The sequence below is a fragment of the Monomorium pharaonis genome, chromosome 1 (assembly GCF_013373865.1).
Source record: "Monomorium pharaonis isolate MP-MQ-018 chromosome 1, ASM1337386v2, whole genome shotgun sequence".
NCBI classification, from domain to species: Eukaryota; Metazoa; Arthropoda; class Insecta; order Hymenoptera; family Formicidae; genus Monomorium; species Monomorium pharaonis.
The window spans coordinates 19655767-19675787 of record NC_050467.1 but is presented as its reverse complement, the minus strand read 5'-3'; the positions used below and the strand labels follow the sequence as shown (position 1 = coordinate 19675787).

Sequence of the window (20021 nt, the reverse complement as noted above, 5' to 3'; positions counted from 1 at the left end):
AAAGACAAGCTCAATTATTAAACGATAACAAATATATATATATGTATATTATTTTTAAGATCTTAGAATCTGGATTAAATCTTATACATATATCTAAATGTTATAAAATTTCTTTCAAAAAACCAATGTAAAATATTACATATATACATTTTTTATAAATATTAAAAAAAACATTTAGAATTGCGTTAAATTTAATAAGAAAATAAAGTTTATATACTATATTAGATTAAAAGCTCTGATCTTTTCAAATCTTTTTACGGAACCAGATTTATGACCAGAATTAATGGCCAACTACAAACATAATTTTTTTACTATTTTTTTTTTAGCAATACGTTTACAAAGATGCTTTCTGCGCTGATTGTAATTTTCCTTTTTGCGGGAATTAAAATCTTTCATTTGGAGAGTGAAGACACGTAGATACTCTTGTTGCAATGTACTATACTCCAGGACCACGAGTAGAAATATAATATCCTGGAGAAATTGTGTCTCATTTATTGCATCTCCAATTTTCATCGTTGTCTTTTTCGTATTATGCTTGTAACGGTATTAAGCCCTAGTAGCATCATTTTTACCATCCAGTACCATACTTTGCGTCTATTATTTTTTTTCTTGTCAAAATAACCGGAAAATAACACTAGAAAAAATCAAGAATATTATTATAATATTCAAGAACATTATTATAATTATCTTGTTTTTTTTTATAAATTTTACCATAGAATGCATTAATCAAATGTAAATGTTAATCAAAAATTAATATTAATTTTTTATGTAACAGAGTTTTGAAAAAAGAAATAAACTAGTTGTGCATTAATATTTTTTTTCAAATTTGCTTAAATCATTTATTTGAATTATTTTAGAATAATTTAATTAGCTTGAAAATGAGCTCGTATGCATTTGATCTGCTTTTGTATCCCGTAATACTTACCATTTATCCTTTCTCACTTTCCATATGCAACAAAGTTTGGGGAGGTTTATGCAAATACATGAAACTGCAACGCGAGCGAAATTCTCCCAGATTATGCGGACGTTCTTGCTGAGGCAGGTACATGTTTACAAGAAGCCAACGAAGATCGCGTGAGTTTGCCCGAATGCGCGATGTATCTTCCTATGAAAGCAAATATCTCGCCTTTTTCCTCTTTTGTCATTCGATCTGCATCTTCATCCGTCATCGTTTCACTTTGACGTAAATTTTGAAAAAAGCTCCTTACGCGTAGCTGTTGTAAAGAAGAGCAGATAGATCTCGGTAGCACAGGATAGTAATAAATGACACTCGTAAGGAAGATGTATTACAATGCAGATTATATTACCTTCTGGTGTACCCTAAAGCTTTATAATGCAAAACGTAAGTGTGCATAACGTGAGTTGTATATTTTAAGATCATAAATCTAGTTACACACATGAGATGATTAAAAAATTATGCATACTTCCTTTATACGCATGAAAGAAAAAACACTTCGGACAGAGTATGTTTTTTTTTTTATTCATTAGGTTATATCCCGTGATCGTCGACGAAATAACTTCTATCTCTCTTTTCATATATGTATATCACAGCACAGCTGACTGCTTGGGAAGATTGACTTGTGGGCTGAAGCTTGTCACGTAGCTTGAAATTCGGTGGGAATCCTCTGGATAGTAGCAAGTGAAGGCTCAAAGATACGGACTAATTGTCAGTAATGTTTGCGACTGAACCGAACGCTAGCGTGGTAAATGTTTGCGGTGTACCAGCGGTACAAGGATCCCCCCGTAGTCTGACCACCGACTGTTTTCAGAAACGTTCGCTTTACCCAGGAGTGGAAATGCACGTTGTAACTATTTGGCCAGACCAACGGTCAAACTTCCGGCTACGAAATTCGACAAATATCTGACGGGTACTATTTACTGCTTAGGAAGTGAGACACAGAACTTTCGTACGACGGTGGTATTGGCAACGCGTTAAGCAAGCAAGGTGTTACTTGCTGTGAATTTGGTAGAAATTATGTGTGGAAATTATTGGCACGGTGCTTTTAGAAATTATCGAACTGTGACATTCGGATGTACAGTTTGTAATTCTATATATATATTATATGACTCGTATTAAATTAATTTTTTTAAATCGATTACTTCAATCTTCGAATTTTTTTTTGCGGACTATTCTGAAATTTAATTAAGACAGACATTCGGTGAATTTATTTCATCGACAATGTAATTTTTGTTGAACATTTTTCAAAGTTTAAAATATTTAATGAATTCCTCTCAGATGCACAATTTTTTTAGTATTTATCCTGTTACTATCTGCTGTTTTATTAAATATTCCATAAATTACAACGAATGCAAGCATAAATGGCGTGTACTTACAATTTACAAACTAATTCTAATTACTATCGTCTTGAAATAAGCAGCTTCTCTCGGCACTGAAAGCGCCCGTCGATGTCAAAATATCATCTTCACGATACGACCTTAAGAAGGCTCTTAATGTCGTAAAGCTGAGTCATATATTACAAGCAACTTAACGCACGAGAGATAGCCTCCTTGCACCGGCGGCGGCGCGCACCAGCGCTTTTATTAAAACGAGGGAAGACACGTTTGCCGCTCTGGTGAATCGTTTACCCGTTTGAGAGATTACTTTCGAAAGAAACGGCAGACGCCTACTCACGATGATTTGCCGTCTGGAGTAGTTCTCTCTACGTTCATGCAAGACATCCCATTGCCGCTGTAAAATTAGATTTTCGAATTGCCACTGTGTGCAGCAACATTATAGCCGTTGTTATGCATTTTCGCTGTGACGGATGGCTAAGTATATCGAAGTGAAAGGACGTTTATCGGCGGTGTAGCCACCGGTCACACTGCTGCAATTATCCATCCCTTGTGCACATTGCGGAACCCAGGTCTATCGATTTTCTAGATATGATAAAGCAAATCGTAACGAGGTCGAGCATTTCTTTTCCAAAATTGCACGCCAATTTACGTTTTATTTTCTTATGGGGTTCTTGAAAGAATTCATAAATTCATTTTTTTTAATGATATAAATATATATAAATACATAAGTACTATATTTGAATGAAGTCTAAAATGAAATTATTTTAGCGAAAAACATCTGGTTTTAATGCTTATAAATGGCAGATTGCAAACAGTTATGAGGACACAAATATCGCAGAAATAATTCAAATAGAATCAAGGGATATATGTTATTGTATAAGAATTCTTGACATGGCTGCAAAAATATAATGACAGTTCATAAATTATATATGGAGAGGAAAATATCTAATTTACTACCATAAACTCTTGAATGTCATTAAAATCATGATTTGTTTCCTCTTCTGTCTCTTCCTCTTTCATTATTTTTTCCTTTTCACATGCTTTTGTTCTCCAATCTTTTGTATTAGTACACTGCAGCAACCTCTATCTCTGTACCTTTCGTGCTTTTATGTCTGACATTTTCCTACTTACTAATTTAACGTGATCACAACTCTTACTTGAACCTAACCTTTGTTGAAGAATGTCAGGTGTCAGAATTTGAAATTAGTTCCTACGACAACTAGATAAGACGAGAGGGAAATTCCTGATAGGAACGGAAGGAATGGAATAGTTTTTTTTTTTACGAAATATATACTCGTATACACACAGACATCAATATTTTTATTACATATTTATAAAAATTTACTTCTCTACATCCTATAATGCATAATTCAGTTCACATTAATTCAATTTATATCTCATTTAAATATTGAAAAGAAATTACGATTAAAAGTATAGTGTTAAAATTTTATATAGAGCTTTATATATTATTTTAAAAATTTAAATAAATGGCCAGTTGCATAGATAATGAGAGATATGGATTTAATATGTTAAAACGTGTTTCGAGGAAATAAAATTTGCATAAGCATCGTTAACTTTATATGTTTGTAGCGAGGATTTGAAAATTCGTTTATTTTGAGGCAACATGCAGTCAAAAGAGACAGTATTATTTTCACGAGTTAGCAACTGTTTGCAATAAGATAAATTGTTAGATAAGCCCTTTACTAACCTGCAATATTCATTTTCCTTGGTCGCTTTCTTGGTCAAAAGTCTTTCGCATCGGACCGAGAATTCGAGTCTCTTAGACCTTTTCCATTTTCCGGCAAATCCCCGCGCCAAAACGTGCAGCTGCAGGGGACGCCATAGCTTACATTTTCAACTTTTCCACCTTCCGTCTTTTCCCTTTTCCCCGCACGATATGTCAGTCACAAAATCTGTTTGTTTCCGTCCTGTTTTACCCCTTCATACGAAAAGGACAAAATAGTCGCAACAGAGTCGCGTCAACTAGCAACCTTTCTCTTGCTGAATTTACATGTACACGTAGACATCAACCATATAGTCGCACCGTATCACTGCGGCTATATTTCTTTTTTGCAATGACATTTTGTCCGTCACATTCGTTAAAAGTATGCGCTACCGATTAATGCTTTTAGCTTGGTGAGCGATTAACTGAAATATATAGATTTATTTGTTTCTAAAGAATTTTAATTTTGTTTTAAAACACCACATAGAAAATGCAATATCTTCGGATAACATACGGTACAACGTTTTCTCTATTTGTTCGTTTTTATGTACATGTCGTGCTTTTTAATTTTACTGCATTTTACTGCAGCTTTTTAATTTTACTGATAAAATTTACTAATAAAGCGCGAATCGCACGAGCACTTTAACCTTAGAATTAATTTTCTAGTTGAGATTGAATTTTAAAGTATCGTGGAAAATTAAACGGACACGTCAAGCTTTGTCAAGGACAGAATGGCGTGTTTCTCGAGGTGTTCCTACAGCTTAGAATAACCGTATGATAGAAGGTCTACTTGCTGTTTGCGCCGTTTCGCTCTTCCCTTTTCTCTTATCTCATACATACCTAATCGCCCAGCTATTCCGGTCGTGCCCGTGCAAAAACAGGCCAGTCGTCAAGTATTCATCGCCTGCGACACTCCTGCATCGTTTTCGTTTCTTTGCTCTCTCGCTCTTGCCATCCAATTAGCCGAGGCCATTCGTACATTTTTTATCATTATATTTCTTAACTCTTGCTCTTTCATTAATTGCCGCGGGCGCGGTTGTTGATGAGGTTTAATTCCACCCCATCACTACTGCCGCACTATAAGTAAATACAGATTTCTTTTTGGGCGACGTGCTTTTTTTGCTATAAAAATATTAATTTTACAGCTAAATGGAGTGGAAGCACTTCCGACTTTGGAAGCTCGCCCGTTCTCGGTTCATTATTCCGATATTCCGTCACAGCGTTCGAATGTGTTTTTATTCTGCCTGCGCGCGCGCATATTAAATTTGCACGAACGGAAATGATATTGTCGCTATCTACGCGCGTCCGAGCATCACTGGGAACATTTTTCTGGACTTTTGTTTCGTTTTATCAGAAACGTGGCATGCATAATGGACATTGACGCTATTCGATAGAAGAGAGAGAAATATAATATAAAAGAGATATTTCTGTGACGATTCTTTACCAAATTAAATTATGTATCTCTCAAGCGCGTTCATTTCACGTAATTTATTATCTTGTGTAAAATTTACGTTGTATATAAATATACGCGCGTTGACGGTTGACAAGTTTTCCTAGTCGTCTTAAATTCAGCAAGATTTATTTCACAACGCCGCGATAATTCCTCTCTCGCCTCTGTTTTTTCTGCAGTGGCAAAGTGACGGAGGACCAAATGACCGAAGATGAAAACCATACCTAGTCACGTACAGAGTACCGTATAGAGAGCATTCAAGTTCTTCGCAGACGCGAATTACTGATGTGTAAGTCGGCACTTTGACGTGCGCTCGTCTAGATAATACGCTTGAAACGTTAAAACACAACGAGAAGCATTCGTCTGTTTACGCGAGCGACTTTTACGGCCATACGGACGAAGTACGGCGGCATGCATAGCGTGTCGAATTTAGTCTTCTGTGCAGTTGTGTGCAATTTCATCGACGAGCTTCGGGCGGGGAGTATCTATGCCTTGCGTCCCGCGTAGAATGGGCCATAAAAGCGTTTACATTTGACTTACAGATTTTCTCGTGTTTGAAATTTACATCTTTCAGAATTCAAAAGTAAGTTTAATTCAATAACATGTAGATAAACTAGAATAATATTTGTTAAATCATCGATTCGCTAGTTGCATATCTTTGCAAGATTTGAATTGCAATTATGAATAATTCTTAATACGACATCCCTTTATTTCTCGAAAACTTAACATTGCACTAGATTAATACTGATAAGAAATGATTTGCTAATTAAAGAAATTAAAAACCCATAATTCATACATTCATACATCAATTTTTTTTGTATAAAATTTACTAAAAATAAATCTAACCTTTGTAATCATGTTACATATTGCGTCTTGTGGAACAGCATAAAATAACATTTATATAATTGACAAGTGTTTTATATCAAAGTGAAAGGCTTCTAGAATTCTCATTTACATTAGTTTTTAATTTATGTTAAAGCAAAAGAAAGGAAAACAGCCTATTATGTCAGTTTTGGGGGGGGGGGGAATTTTTTATTTTTGTTTATATTGTATTATAAAAATTCCTATATTATTTGATAAAAGACATTTTCTAGTTTACATTTGTTTTTAAAAATTTCTTTTTATCTTTTTTTTTTAAAGAAATATATTATACTAATCAAAGGGATGAAATTCCAGTATTGATGACTTTCTTCTACTTGATATGTAAAATAATATTACAGTATTATTTCTCATCGTTATTATATAAAGTTAACAGTTCTCTATTTCATGCGATTTATATATATATATATATATATATATATATATATATATAATCTATATATAGAAATAAGAAGAAACTTAGAAACGATGAAGATACGATTGGCACTTGTCTTTAATATCTTTAAGTTCTTCGTTAAACTTGGTTCGTTCTTGGAGTAAAAGGAGAGTAGAGAGGAAGTTTGACAGGAACTTTTCTGAAGGAAAGAAAATCGAATTTTGCGATTAAAAAGCCCATTCCTGATTCTAACGGTGCAAGCTACTGCACGTGGTAAGTGAGAAGGATTCGTGGTTTCGAAGTTTAAGGCGTATCTGATCCTGTATCGGGGAGTCGTTCCTCGAAAGTGCTCGAAACCGATAAGCCTCGCGAAAGATTCGCAAGCATCGGTTACTATCCATCTCTTACCTCTATCCGATCTTCTTTCTTCATTCCCCCAAAACTTTTTGTTAAAGCCGTGGCTTTCAACTTTTCGATTTCCCTCCGAGTTTTGGTAAGCTCCAGTATTTTACAATTGTGCCTCGCCGATTCTCGGGCACACGTGTCCATTGTTACGAAAGGTCAACGAGAAAACTCGTGACGCGAATGTTAAACTAATTAGCGGAAATGTGAGAAAGGCGGAGAACTCCATTGCCCGGATCGAGGCGAATTTATTTAGTGAATGCAAGGCGGCCAAGCAATTCAGAGCGGAATCCCTTAGGAGGGAAACGATTTCGGTGAAACGTTCCAGAAAGTCGTAAAGCTCGCCAGCCGCGGGGAACCTTTAACTTGGCATCCTTCACGGCAACATTGCGAAAACCATATATCACCGCCGGCCGCGGACGCGCATTAAGTTCGCGTTTGTCCAGAGTTTCTCCGCGCGGCGCATTCGTTGACACATTGTAATTTTATCATTCCGAAGACGAATAATTTTAACACTATTGTCGACGAAGTTCGCGGTAGTTCAGTTAGGACGGAGTATATATGCCGCGGTCAAAACTCTCCGCTGTACATTTCACAGGGCTGGAATATATTTACATATTTACGTAACTTATTTGCATCCCCGATAACAACTTATATGTATATGTAGCATTTCGTTAAGAAAGCTTTCGTTAAAAGTGTCGTTTTAGGACCTTAAGTCGCGAAGCTAAGGCAAAAATTTACGAGACGATGTGGTAATTAAAAAAAAAAAATAATAACCCACTTGAAAAAAGATTTACGATAGCGAATGCATCGTGTATATGCCGTTTCTATTCCATCTTGGCAGACTTTATTTTCATCGAAATGGTTTTACCTTTTGGTTACCTCGAACTTATCATGCCACGGCTGGCGATTACGTGGGTCTGCACCTTCGTCTGTACCCGTAAAACTTCATACACATTTATGCGCCTTCGTAAAGTGGAATGGTTGCCGCGTCCAAATCGCATTTGGCGCGTTTCATACAAATGTACCGTCTGCGTGTGCTCATTTATCATGAATATTGCGGTATCCAGGGGGAGGGTAAAAAGAGAAGAAATTTGATGCAGAAAATCAGAAGAGAAAGGAAAGAAGAAAGGGTCGCGGAATCGGATGGTGGTATCTCCGGTGTAAAGTGACAGCGTAACCGTGTAATTCTAGCTCGCTAAATAATGGTTTTGTATGAAATTTAATATTCGTGCATTTGCAAAAACCATTTCTCTGAGGGTAACCTCCACGACAATTGTCAAATTACCGTAAATATTTACCGAAAGATACGATATCAATAGCTTGTAATTAAATCCTTTTGTATGATTTGCGAATTGTGATGGATTATGATTGTTATTAATTTCATGCTTACGATGGGCTTTTCTATACCATATCTGTATTATCGGCATAATTTCGGGATCAGAAATTCAACAATGGCGAATTAAACGCGATTTATTATGATTATATTAATAATGCACTGCATTGGCGAATGTAACCACAATACGTTACGTCGATACGTAGCGTGGCCCAATTTTAAGAAAGATGCTAGAGTTACAGTTTGTAAGCACATCTGGGTGATGCATTCGAAAATATTCCGTTGCAGTAGATCGCAGAAGTACATCGCAAGACATATCAAGCAATTCTACACTCGGAACATGCAACTGCAGTAAAGTAGTTCATCTTTTATTCAATACGCGTTCTAAATACGAGTAACGCAAATTTTATGTGTTTGAGAGCATTTGATGAACACTTTATCCGAACTTACCGATGCATTTTACGGAAATGGAAATCAATCGTATGCTGTTTTGCAAATTGTGTAGATATCGGGTAACGTAAATTTGCGTATACGCCAGATAGTTTATACAAATCACTGACGTTTGGCGCAATATTAGAAATTACGGTTCCAATATGAAACAATACTTGAGATTTTCGCTTTTAACGTGCCATGCATCCACTGCATTTTGCACTGAATGGACTGATGCGAGCACATACAGATGTGCCAGACGCAACAGCACCCCGCAATACGCTACGTTACGTGTACGGTATTTGCTTAACTTGATTGATAAACAGTCCCTCGATGGCGTGGAGTAGCTACGCCACTCCCCGAGTTTCGATCTGGGCGGACCTCTGGGGACTCGGAAACGTGCATCTCGCACGTCACGTATACGTCGTGTGACGTATATACTTTACGAACCACTAGTTCTCAGCGGTGTCATTCATGCGTTACATTTGTCTGCTGGGGATGATGCGGGCACACCTACCCGTTGCACTTGCACCGATAAACCGTGAGCAGCAATGCGCGGGAGTGCTATATATAAAAACGCCCCGTTTACACATCGGTAATAGAATCTTGTTTACGCCGTTCGACTGACGTTACAGAATAGAATAGAATTTCGCGGATTACTGTGAACTACACGTGACCCGAATGAACCGGTCACCTTTTTGCAAAAAAACATACCAGAGGGAAAAAAGACAACACTGTCGATCGTGCCCTCTTTTTCTCTCGAAGCATCAATGTGTGCCTGTTACATTTTCAATAAAATTTTAAATACTCCGTTGTATATTTAATCGCATGAATTTGTCCGATGTTAATGCACCTGGCGAATTATTCGATTATGCGCGATTGATTTGCCATTTGGCTTAGCGGGTCAGTATTGGGCTAATTAGTGCACCTAAGTACACGTATGCGTTCAATAATTTATGTAATTTTTGAATTATTATTATGATCTGAAGATTTATAACATTATAATTATATATATATATCCATATTTTTTGTGGATGTTTTGAAAGAGACCTTTTCCGAATTTTAATATCAAATCATATTTTATAATTTTTGTATCTATCTACGAGCAATGTTCTACGAAGCAGTGGGTCTAGGATTAGAGTCCGAGGTTTGCGGGCTTTCTTGCCGGTGCGATGCATTAAAATTCAATCTTCGCGGCCTAAAGCGTATTCTCGTTCTTTTTTTATTTCGCGAAAAGTAATTAAAGCCGGCTTTGCCGTTTTGCTCCTCGTTGCAGTGGCTGCGCGGAGACCGGGCAAAGGACGTGAAGAGAAGGCGCAAAGCCGAGATTCGATTTACCCACCGTTTCCTCCGTAGCGCCGTAACACGAACGGATAAAAAACCCACCCCACGCCCTTTCGTTTCCGAACTTTTTCTTCCGCCTCGACGTCATTCTGTACCTGCGGTTCGCCGCCATATTTCCACATATTACGCCGACGTCAAATAATGCCACCATCGAAGGTAAATTTATACCGAATACCCTACCAATTTCGGCCCAACAAGCGATAAAACATGCCGGAACCCTCTCTACGTACGTAACTCACTCTCTCGCCAATCATGCGCATGCATCTCCCTCGGCCTCTCCGCTCTACCTTCTGGCTTTTCTTCTCCTTGAATGGAAAGATTGCATAAGAAAGGAGAAAAATTTAATTTGTCGCACCAATTTTGTGCAGTCACGCTTCAGCATTTTGGACCACGCGCTATATACGTACGTTCTCCATAGTCAATATTGGGCGAAAGTAGAAATCCGTTACATAACAGCATATCGTGCACAGTATACCGATTACTTTTGTATTACACTAGCATTTGTAAAGTTAGATTTAGTTTTATATGAACGCGACGAATATGCTTTTCAAAAATATTGTCAACGATAACTATTAAACGTAAACAAAAGTAGATCTGCGATCAAATTGACATCTCGCCGGAAATCTGATAAGCATTCAACATGCAAGAATACAGTGAAATATAGGTAGCCAATATTACATTGAAATTTAAGCACAACATTTATCATCGTCTCGTATGACTCGTATATCTACGATCCTTTAGAAGTTTGTATTTTTTACCGTAATACGGTGAAGCTGTTCGTACTAAATGATGAATGTGGGGAATACAAACGTTATCCGTAAGGGAGAAACACAATGGTTATTTTTGGACTCCAAAAAATGGACCGGTAACCCCATAAATAACTTCATGATACGCGACGCGTGGTAAACGTGATACGTAGAGCAAATCACAAATGTTTTATAGGGATAGAAGACTCACAGTATTCCTGCGGTCAGGAGTAGTCGGAACGTAGTAACACGAAGGGTGTGTTTGGGCAAACCAAAGTGGACTTGAATGTACGGGTGTCTGGCTCTATAATCAATACTTGCGTGCGTGAACGAACGGAATGTAATTTACGATGTGCCAGGCGCGCTATGCTCGAAATATCTTGTGGAACTTGAAAACTATTTTAAACGCTACGGGTGGACGCGGTGGTACTGAAGAGGTTCCGTTGAATCGCGCTTTTTGCCATTTGAAGCAATTTATTTGCTCAGTAGAGCAGTTAACATTGGAATTCATGTTTATTGTGCCACGTCTCAGATTATCAATTCTGCTTTTAAGTACGATTCTGCAATTTTTCTCATACGCGCACGTTTTTTTTTTCCAAATGCGTTTTTCTCTCTCTCTCTTTTTTACATGTCTATCCGCGACTTTTCGCTTCAAAGTTTCTATTTTTCGTAACTTTTGCCGACGCATTTGGGTCACAGGCGGAGTTGTCTACCGTGGAAAATGTCTGTATCCGTTATTGGACACATAGTTCCGTGATTTTACCATCTCGTATCCTTTTCACGTTCGATGAACCAGGACACCATACATGAAGATGGTTTGCACGTGCGCAAGGCGGTTGGTATATCGCTGCACGTAGGGATCGTATGTGGCGCTGTCCGGGTGATTGGAAAGAGTTTCTGCAAGAGAGGGATATACGTGCAAGCATTGCAACTTGCTCAGTTTCGTTTGCCCAAAGTTAAAATTACTGGCATGTTCGAAAACGGGGAAATATTTGGTTGTTTCTTATGTATTTTAGGGAAAATAATTCTAATGAACTGTCGTTTATTTGATAGCTATTTGTATTTTTACAACGGTTTCGAAACGGACTGATATTTCGAGTTTTGTTTGTTTTAAATATAATAATTAATTTTATGAAAATAATATTTCTATATTTTTTCTATAAGATGCGATTAGTGTTCCTAAATTATAATGTAAATTATTTTTTACTGTTAATTTTTTTTATTATACTGCATTATTAATCTTTAACATCTTTAGACTAGAAATTGTAACACGGAACTCTGCAGGAAAATATAGAATAATTTATTTACTGTTATGATATAAATTGTTCTAGAACATTATTATTTACAAGATTTCTTAATTTTGTAATTTTCGAACATTGAGTTTTTTTGGGTGTAGTAATTAGGGAGAATACAATATTTCGTCGAATTCCATTGAAATTCCGTTAAAATCGGTTCGACAGTTTGGTTGGAATTTAGGGTTTTATCGGTGCAAACACATACATCCGCGCACTTTTCACAATAGCCAATATACGTTATGAAACTGCGACTGCCGGTATGTAATACGCGGGTGTGCATCGAAATCTAGGTCATATAGCAGAAGTGACTGTCAGAAAAGAATTAAATTTGCTGGCAACATTTTATTTGTACATTTATACCTATGTCTGTTGATACATGAAAAAGTTCTTGCGTAATGTAACGCCATTGATATTGAATGAGAGAATACGCGATGGAGAGATACTTTCGTTATGGAATAATATATCTACGTTGAAGTGGCGGAAAAGTTGGGAAAAACATCGGAACACATGAAACTCTCTCTACAACCATGCATCATAATTCTCATGGCAGTGTCTGTATCGGTAAATTATAGAACTCCGGCATTTAAGAGCAAACTTGGTGATTACAGAATGACATTATCAGATTTTCAATCAAAATGGAAAGCTTTTTTCCGTATTTCTATCTTTAATAATTAATTGGATATATAAACATCTTAGATAAAAATACGTGTTTATATTTAAATTTTATATATATTTATATATCTACATCTTTAATTATTAAATAGAAGTATGAAAAGAATATTGGTCCTTATAGCTATTTAAATTTTTATTGCTCCCATTTTGTTTTGAGATTTATAATAGATAATTTATACTATTATTGTACAATGGAGCATTGTTTTTGTCTTATGGAGGAAACTCTGTGTCAGGATAAATTTTTAAAACATTTTCGATATTTTTGGATCTTGCATCTGCTTCCATTTTATATATACGAAATTAATCTCTCGTTTCTCGAAGTGTAATATGACGTGTCAAGCTATTCATCATCGAACAGTTTGATAATGTACCTACGCGTATCCGGCTGTCGCGCAGGGTGGTAGTGAGAATCGCGAGACATGATCCCTACAGATATACAAAATAAAAACAATAAAATCGAGGAAGAAGCTGGCGCGACCGAATAACCATGCCGGCAATAAATCTGTCAGCGGGATAAAATATGTATCCGGGGAAAACGGGCGTCCCGCGCAATCAGGGTGCGAGCCTGGAACAAATGTACCCCACCGAGCGAGTGTCGGTCGTTATCGGAAAATAGTTTTGCGGCTGCAAGCCACGATGGCCCTCGTTGAGAGCGCTCGAGAGCCGTTGCTGTTACCTTGCAAGAGTAATATCTCACTGAATAAGTCTCGTCGTAGCTACTTCTTGTCTTGATCTTCGATTATAGAATTTAGGATTCTGCAGAACGAAACGAGATACTCGTTTCGAGATGACGACTTTCTTACTGCCCGAGTGGACGATAATCAAATAAATCACTTAAAAAGATACACTCGATCAATCAATTATCAATGGCGCTTTAAGGGTGTATCGGACATACAATCTTAGACAAAAGTGCATGTAAGAAACTTGAACGACAGTTGGAGTCTTATTTTTACTCTTACAAAGGTATTTTTCACGTATTTGCGATTTTTTTCACTTATGAGTTGAAACTTTTGACAGTGAAAATGCACAGTTATCTCAAGTTATATTTTATTTCTTTAAAACGGTGTAGTGAAGACTATTGAAACTTGGTAGATATTTTCATCTATTTATATAGTAGATGTACAAAAAAATTCAATACACTGATACTATTTCTTCTATATTTTTTTTAGCTGTTTCACCCGTCAAGATCTTTTTCCATAAGATAGAAAAGGATTCCATGTAAAATCAGTGAAGATTAAAATAGTTATAACTCAGCAACCGTTTAGTGGATGCGTTTTCAATTTTGTAGTACATTAGGGAAACTAAAAGAACAATTTCACAAATTTTTAGCAATTTTAACTTTGTGCTATTTTGAACTTCAGTCCGATACATTCTTAAGCGAGATGTATTACGTTTGAGTACCTTTGTTGGATTCCATGATGCATTATACATAGAATATTTGAGACCAAAAGATACTTTTAATTAATTTTCATTCTTTGCGGAAATTGTAACTTCAATCATTCCAGGAATGTGTCATTACTAAAGCTTACTGCTGTTTCAATGAAGCATTTCTGATTGATCGACATAACGCACTGGAATTTTGTATCGCTTTTAAATTTGACTCTCATTTGATTTTATTGAAACAATCATGTAATAACCAAGCATCGTCTAGACTTTAAGTTGGTAATTTTAATGATGATATTCGAATTGGATTATTAATATATCAATTTATTTTTAGCTCAATTTGAACTTGTATAATTCAATCATTTTTAATTAAGTAATTTGTGTTTTCTCTGGCTTGATAATTATTAATACATCTGCGAATGATGCTGCCATGTGCGTGTATTATATATACTGTTATGTATAGAATTTTCAGAATAATCAGTCGAAAGCAAAAATAACTACGTTATTACAAAATGAAAAAAAAGCATGTTTACTTTAATCGCACAATACATTTTTCTTCTCGAAGCCTTCTACTCAACGCCTCTTTTTTTGCCATCGTTGGCATGTGTTCATATAAACCTTACTTAAACCAACGTCATGAAAGTTTTTTATATAGCTCGCTCGAATGTATGTACTTAATTAGTTTTTACGCGGCCGTGATTACCAATGTGTGCCCGCGTCAATGCATCTTCCGCCTTTCGATTTTGCGCGGAATCGGTACGATTATCGATTATCCGCTCGAGTCTCCGTGCACGTAGTCTACGGGCCACAGCTCGTAGTTTCGATTAGGGATTCTATAGTGCGAGGTACCGGAGGGAGCTTTTACTTTGTTTCCGCGGTGATTTTCGACGAGGGACAGATTGCGACTCGCGCGTTTACCGGCTGCGCCGGACGATTGCCGAGGGCTGACCACTTGAAACGGGAAGGGAATGGCGAGTGAGAAGACAGGGAAAACGAGAGGTGGGACAAGAGAGGCTTCCATTTGAATGGCTACCTATACCAACGTACACTTATGCGGCCACTGCACCGCCTCGCCTCGTTTCCTTTCTCGTACACCGCCCTTTTCCCATCGCGCACTTTCACCCTTTGCCTACCACCGGACTCCTTCCTCTTCTACTTTCCAAATGTTCGGATTGCGTCCTGTCCGAACCGTCGATTAACATCCCTCTTAACTACTCTGTCGCTCGACGCCCGAGGGGGATGAAGTAACTTTTTCAATCTCATCGTGAAGAGCGACAAAAGTAGTTAACATAGTTGTGCAGCTTAAAATTTAACCGAATGGATTTTATATGCTTTGTATGTTTGCTCATTCCCTTTTTTTTATGCGAAGAGCAATTGTTTTGCTTTTACGTCCTTTTGTGCTTCTTGTAAAAAATGGCTCGTACAATCACGAGATATTTATAAAGGATGCTAAGCGAAGCGTTTACTTCCCCAAAGTTTCGAACTCAATAGAATTCGACATAGTTGGCTTGCAAAATATTGATAATATGAAATAGACTTTATTTTACAAGAGAGACGTAACAATTGCGGAATTTTAGAATGCATATCACTTTTAAAGCATTGGATACTTGTATATACGTATATAAATATTACATCCAAATGTACAACTCGCTCTTTATTGTAAAAAATTTATGTCCCAGTTTCATTTTATTGTGCAAAATGATTGATATGACACATAATATGCATTGCACTGCATATGCACTGCCAAGCACCAGAAGTAAAAAAAACGTACGTATCTGATATATTTTACACTATACAATCAATTTCCAATGGAGTTTTTTATTTGACACTGTGAAATCTGTTTTTCATATATTTTTAGATTGAATTGTTCTCTGTTATCTTGAATCATTTGTAACAATTTTTACCGAAAAGTACAGCCTTAAATGTAAAAACAGGGGTCGCGCTTAGTATCCGTTTTTCATCCGGTTGGCATCTTTTAATCATGAATACTCAATTGAAGGAAAGTCATGAGTTTCTTCAGCTGCGGACAATTCATATGCGCCGACCAATAATTATTTAAATATTATTCCCGTTCTTCGGCGGAGAATCGGAATTCCGAATTTCAGAAGAATCGAGACTCGTAGTTCTCTCCGCTCCGGCTCATTAATAATGTATTATCAAAAGCTCCGGGAGAGTCCTCCGGGTGGCAGATGGAACGCGAGCGTGGGATGTCAATGTTGGTGCCGGGCAGGGGTGGAACACGCGGGAAGTAGGTCCGTGGTGTATGCCCCTCGTAAAAGGCGTCTCGACGCCACGCAGCGGCGGGTGGCAACGGCGTCGGTGGCGGCTGCATTATCGAGTACACGGCAAGTCGCGAGTTTACAAGTTAATGCATGTTAAATCGCTCGAGCGGAATCGACCGGCGTGCATAATGGAACGTAACGCAGTCCGTGTGAGGCTCGCAGGGTTGTTTCAGGCGCCGCCCTGTAAGCGCCGCCGGTGTCAGGGGGTGCTGGTGGTGTGAGAGGGAGAGCTCAGAGGTCGGCCTGTGACATTATTAACAGATACGACGTGCATGGACGGGGAGTTAACATATAACGAGGCAGAATAGAGCAAAATGAGCCTGTGTCAGACTCAGGGGAGGTATGTCGGTTAAAGCGGAGGAGTGATCTTCGAATGTAACGAGCATCTACCAAATTAATTTGCAACTACGTACATTAATTTGAACATGACGTAAATTTACTTACGGTTTAGAGTTGTTGAATTTTTTTAACAAATACAAAATTAACAACACGAATGCCACGTTTGTCGCGTCTGACTATGTTTAGCTTTTACTACTTACGTCGGATATCAGCCAACATACAACATTACTGTTTCAACAGTAGCTAAATTCAACGGTTAATTAACGGAAATTGTTATGCAGAGTGTTTCGCTATAGTGAATTTATAAGCAGAGCAATGAGTTTGCTATATATATTGCGTCACGCATTCAGTCTCTATTTTCATGCACCATTTGCGGCTGGGAATTTCAAGCGATATCCTCATGCGTCCGCGAGATCGGTCAAGCGTCCAGAAATGGATAGATTGTTTGACTAACGACATTCGGTCTTGGCCATTTCTACCGCGCCAAATTTCGTGTCTGGAACTCGTGAGCGCGCGTGACATGCAAACTGCTTTAATTTATACGGGATCTGGAGACTGTTGTTTGGTCAGGTTGGCGACTACCAGCCAGACTGGGGTGGTTTGGGTTCGGCGGACGTGCTTGAGCATCGATTGCCACGCTTGGTACCATGCAAGTCGTATTCCGTCATTTAAAAGCTTTATCTGCAATAAGAGCAAGAATAATCGAATAGTGGAATATAAATAGAAGTAATACTATTTGCGCGGAAAATGATGATGGGACTTAAATCTTTCATCTACTTTGCAAATATGATTTGTACATAAACGTAGATGTGGTTTAAATATTTTTTATATTTTTTATTTTTTACAAATTTTATTATAATTAGCTGCAGTAAATATTGGAACTTAATGTTTTATTGTAATTTCTGTTAACGAAAATAGCAACAATTTCATATTAGCGTAAAACAATTTTTATAAAAAATACTTTGTGTTTTTACATTAACCCTTCGTATGTGTTACGTGAGAACAATTACAAATGTAGACGCCTTATTCGCGTAGATTGAAGTTCACGCAAAGGTACGTGCGTGTTAGACACATGGATGATAGACGTCCATGTAATTTTTCTTCACCTTTTTCTGGTTGTAATCGACCATCATTAAAGGAGCGAGAGTGTTGTGTATAAATTTCGAGTATGAGTGACGTGACCTTATAACTTTGCTGATCCCTGCTTAGGTCGATATCTCATAGAAACGTTAACCTTCGCAGGGATGAACAACTTTGATAAAAGGTTTTCGATGTACTGCCACTCATCTAATAAACGCGAGTGATGACCTAGTCATGTTTGATTTATTAATGTTGTTTCTACTCTATGATATCCTTGTTAGCATCATCGCAATAAATAAAATCGCCACAAAGTTTAATACAGATCGTATTTTAAGCGAAAAAACACCGAGAAACTGTATAATTGGTATGTTATTATTCTAATTATTGTTATTCTTATTAAATTAAGTCTGAATATTTATGTTACTGATTTTATCTGAAACATTATTTGCCTAATAGTTATTTTATTTTGCATAAAATTTTTATAAAATGCGAAAATATATAACAAGTTACATCTAATAAAAGTAGATATATATTATTATAATATTCGGATTTAACTCATATAAATTATAGAAGAATAGAGTCATAAGTTAATAATTTTATACTTATATGAAATCTAAGAATGCAAAGCTAATTGTTAAAAGTATTAGTTATTTCCTGGGATATAGGATTAACTTTTACATCTTCCACGTTTATAACTGCATTTTGGGACTCAGGTGGGCTTTACCTGTTCAGTATGATGCAAGATTGCCTTGTGAAAGTGCATCTCATCGCAGATCCCGCAATAATGTGGTCGTAGAGCTTTTTATCGTTTCTCTGTTGGGTGAACTCTAAACTCTTACATAATTCATAGTATAAACAGCGTCAGTGAGCCGCAAACCGGACGGGCGAAGATTCATAATATTGGAGATGCATCACAAATTTGAAAAGACACACTCGGCTTTACAGGTAAAATCAACTTTCGTAAAGATTGCTGCGGTTTTTAATGGATAGGGTAAAGAAAGTATTCAGAAAAGTAGTCTAATAATCATTATTAATTTTTATATACGTAAAATTTAAAATTTTTATGAATTTTATATGAATTTTGTACGAATTTTGTGAGGTAATTTTGTGATGAATTTCAAGTTTACGATGAGTGAGAGAATTCAAGGCTACTAGTCATTCTTTTACGTTCCGATTTTTATCTGTTTTCAATTTTATCTTTATAATACGGTCTCATTTTCTCTCTCTCTCTCTTTCTCTATTGTTTTATATTAGTAGAAATGCTACTTTTTTTAATTAATGAGCGTACTTAAATGAATATTATTACTTGTTCTATTTCAGATTCACTAAATTGAATCACGGAACTTAATTACCGTAAATCGCGTTTGTTTAACTGGGAAGAAATTTCAGATTTCGGTTGGTTTAGAATCAAGAATGATGGAATTACAAAATCCAATTACCATAAATCTTGTTTTTTAGTCGGCCGTGGAAGAATTTCAGACTCCATTTGGTCTCGAGACAGGCAATCGATCTATGTAGGACCATAAATTTTGTTTTCCTCGCTGGCCAGAGAGGAATTTACGGTACTATCTAACGTTTGATTAACTCTCGAACTTAACACATCGAACGCATCGTCGGGATTATATGACTAGTGGTCATGCCATTAGTGTACGCTAGGTCAGTTCCTCCATTCTTTCTCGTTAATCCGAACGAGCGACTTTCTGTCGTAACACGGATCAATGTTGGATACGAAATTGCGGATTTTTACAATGCTCATAAATATAATTGTATCACGTGCTCTTAATAAATATTTATTGATACATTCCGTAAATAATTCCGTAAATATTAATTATCAAATATATTGTCGCGCCGTATATCCTGGTTGAGCTGACAGTTATCGATGTAAAGATATCTAGATGCGCTGATATAATCTTTGTCAATCCGAGGATCCTAGCTTGACCTAGGCTTCCCTAAGCTGCGCGAGTATCCCAATCTGTAATGCATGCGGCGA

General features: G+C 36.9%; 1 protein-coding gene and 1 long non-coding RNA gene across 3 annotated transcripts in view; one reads left to right on the top strand and one right to left on the bottom strand.

The window, feature by feature from the left end:
• LOC105833563 (leishmanolysin-like peptidase) overlaps positions 1-20021 on the top strand; it is a 265922-nt gene that overhangs the window by 99491 nt on the left and 146410 nt on the right. The gene's annotated exons all lie outside the window — the stretch shown is intronic.
• On the bottom strand, positions 1469-6457 carry LOC118645813. Its single transcript, XR_004963421.1, has 2 exons — positions 3253-6457; positions 1469-3190 (listed from the first exon to the last, which is right to left on the bottom strand). It is a non-coding gene; the product is annotated as an uncharacterized LOC118645813 (long non-coding RNA).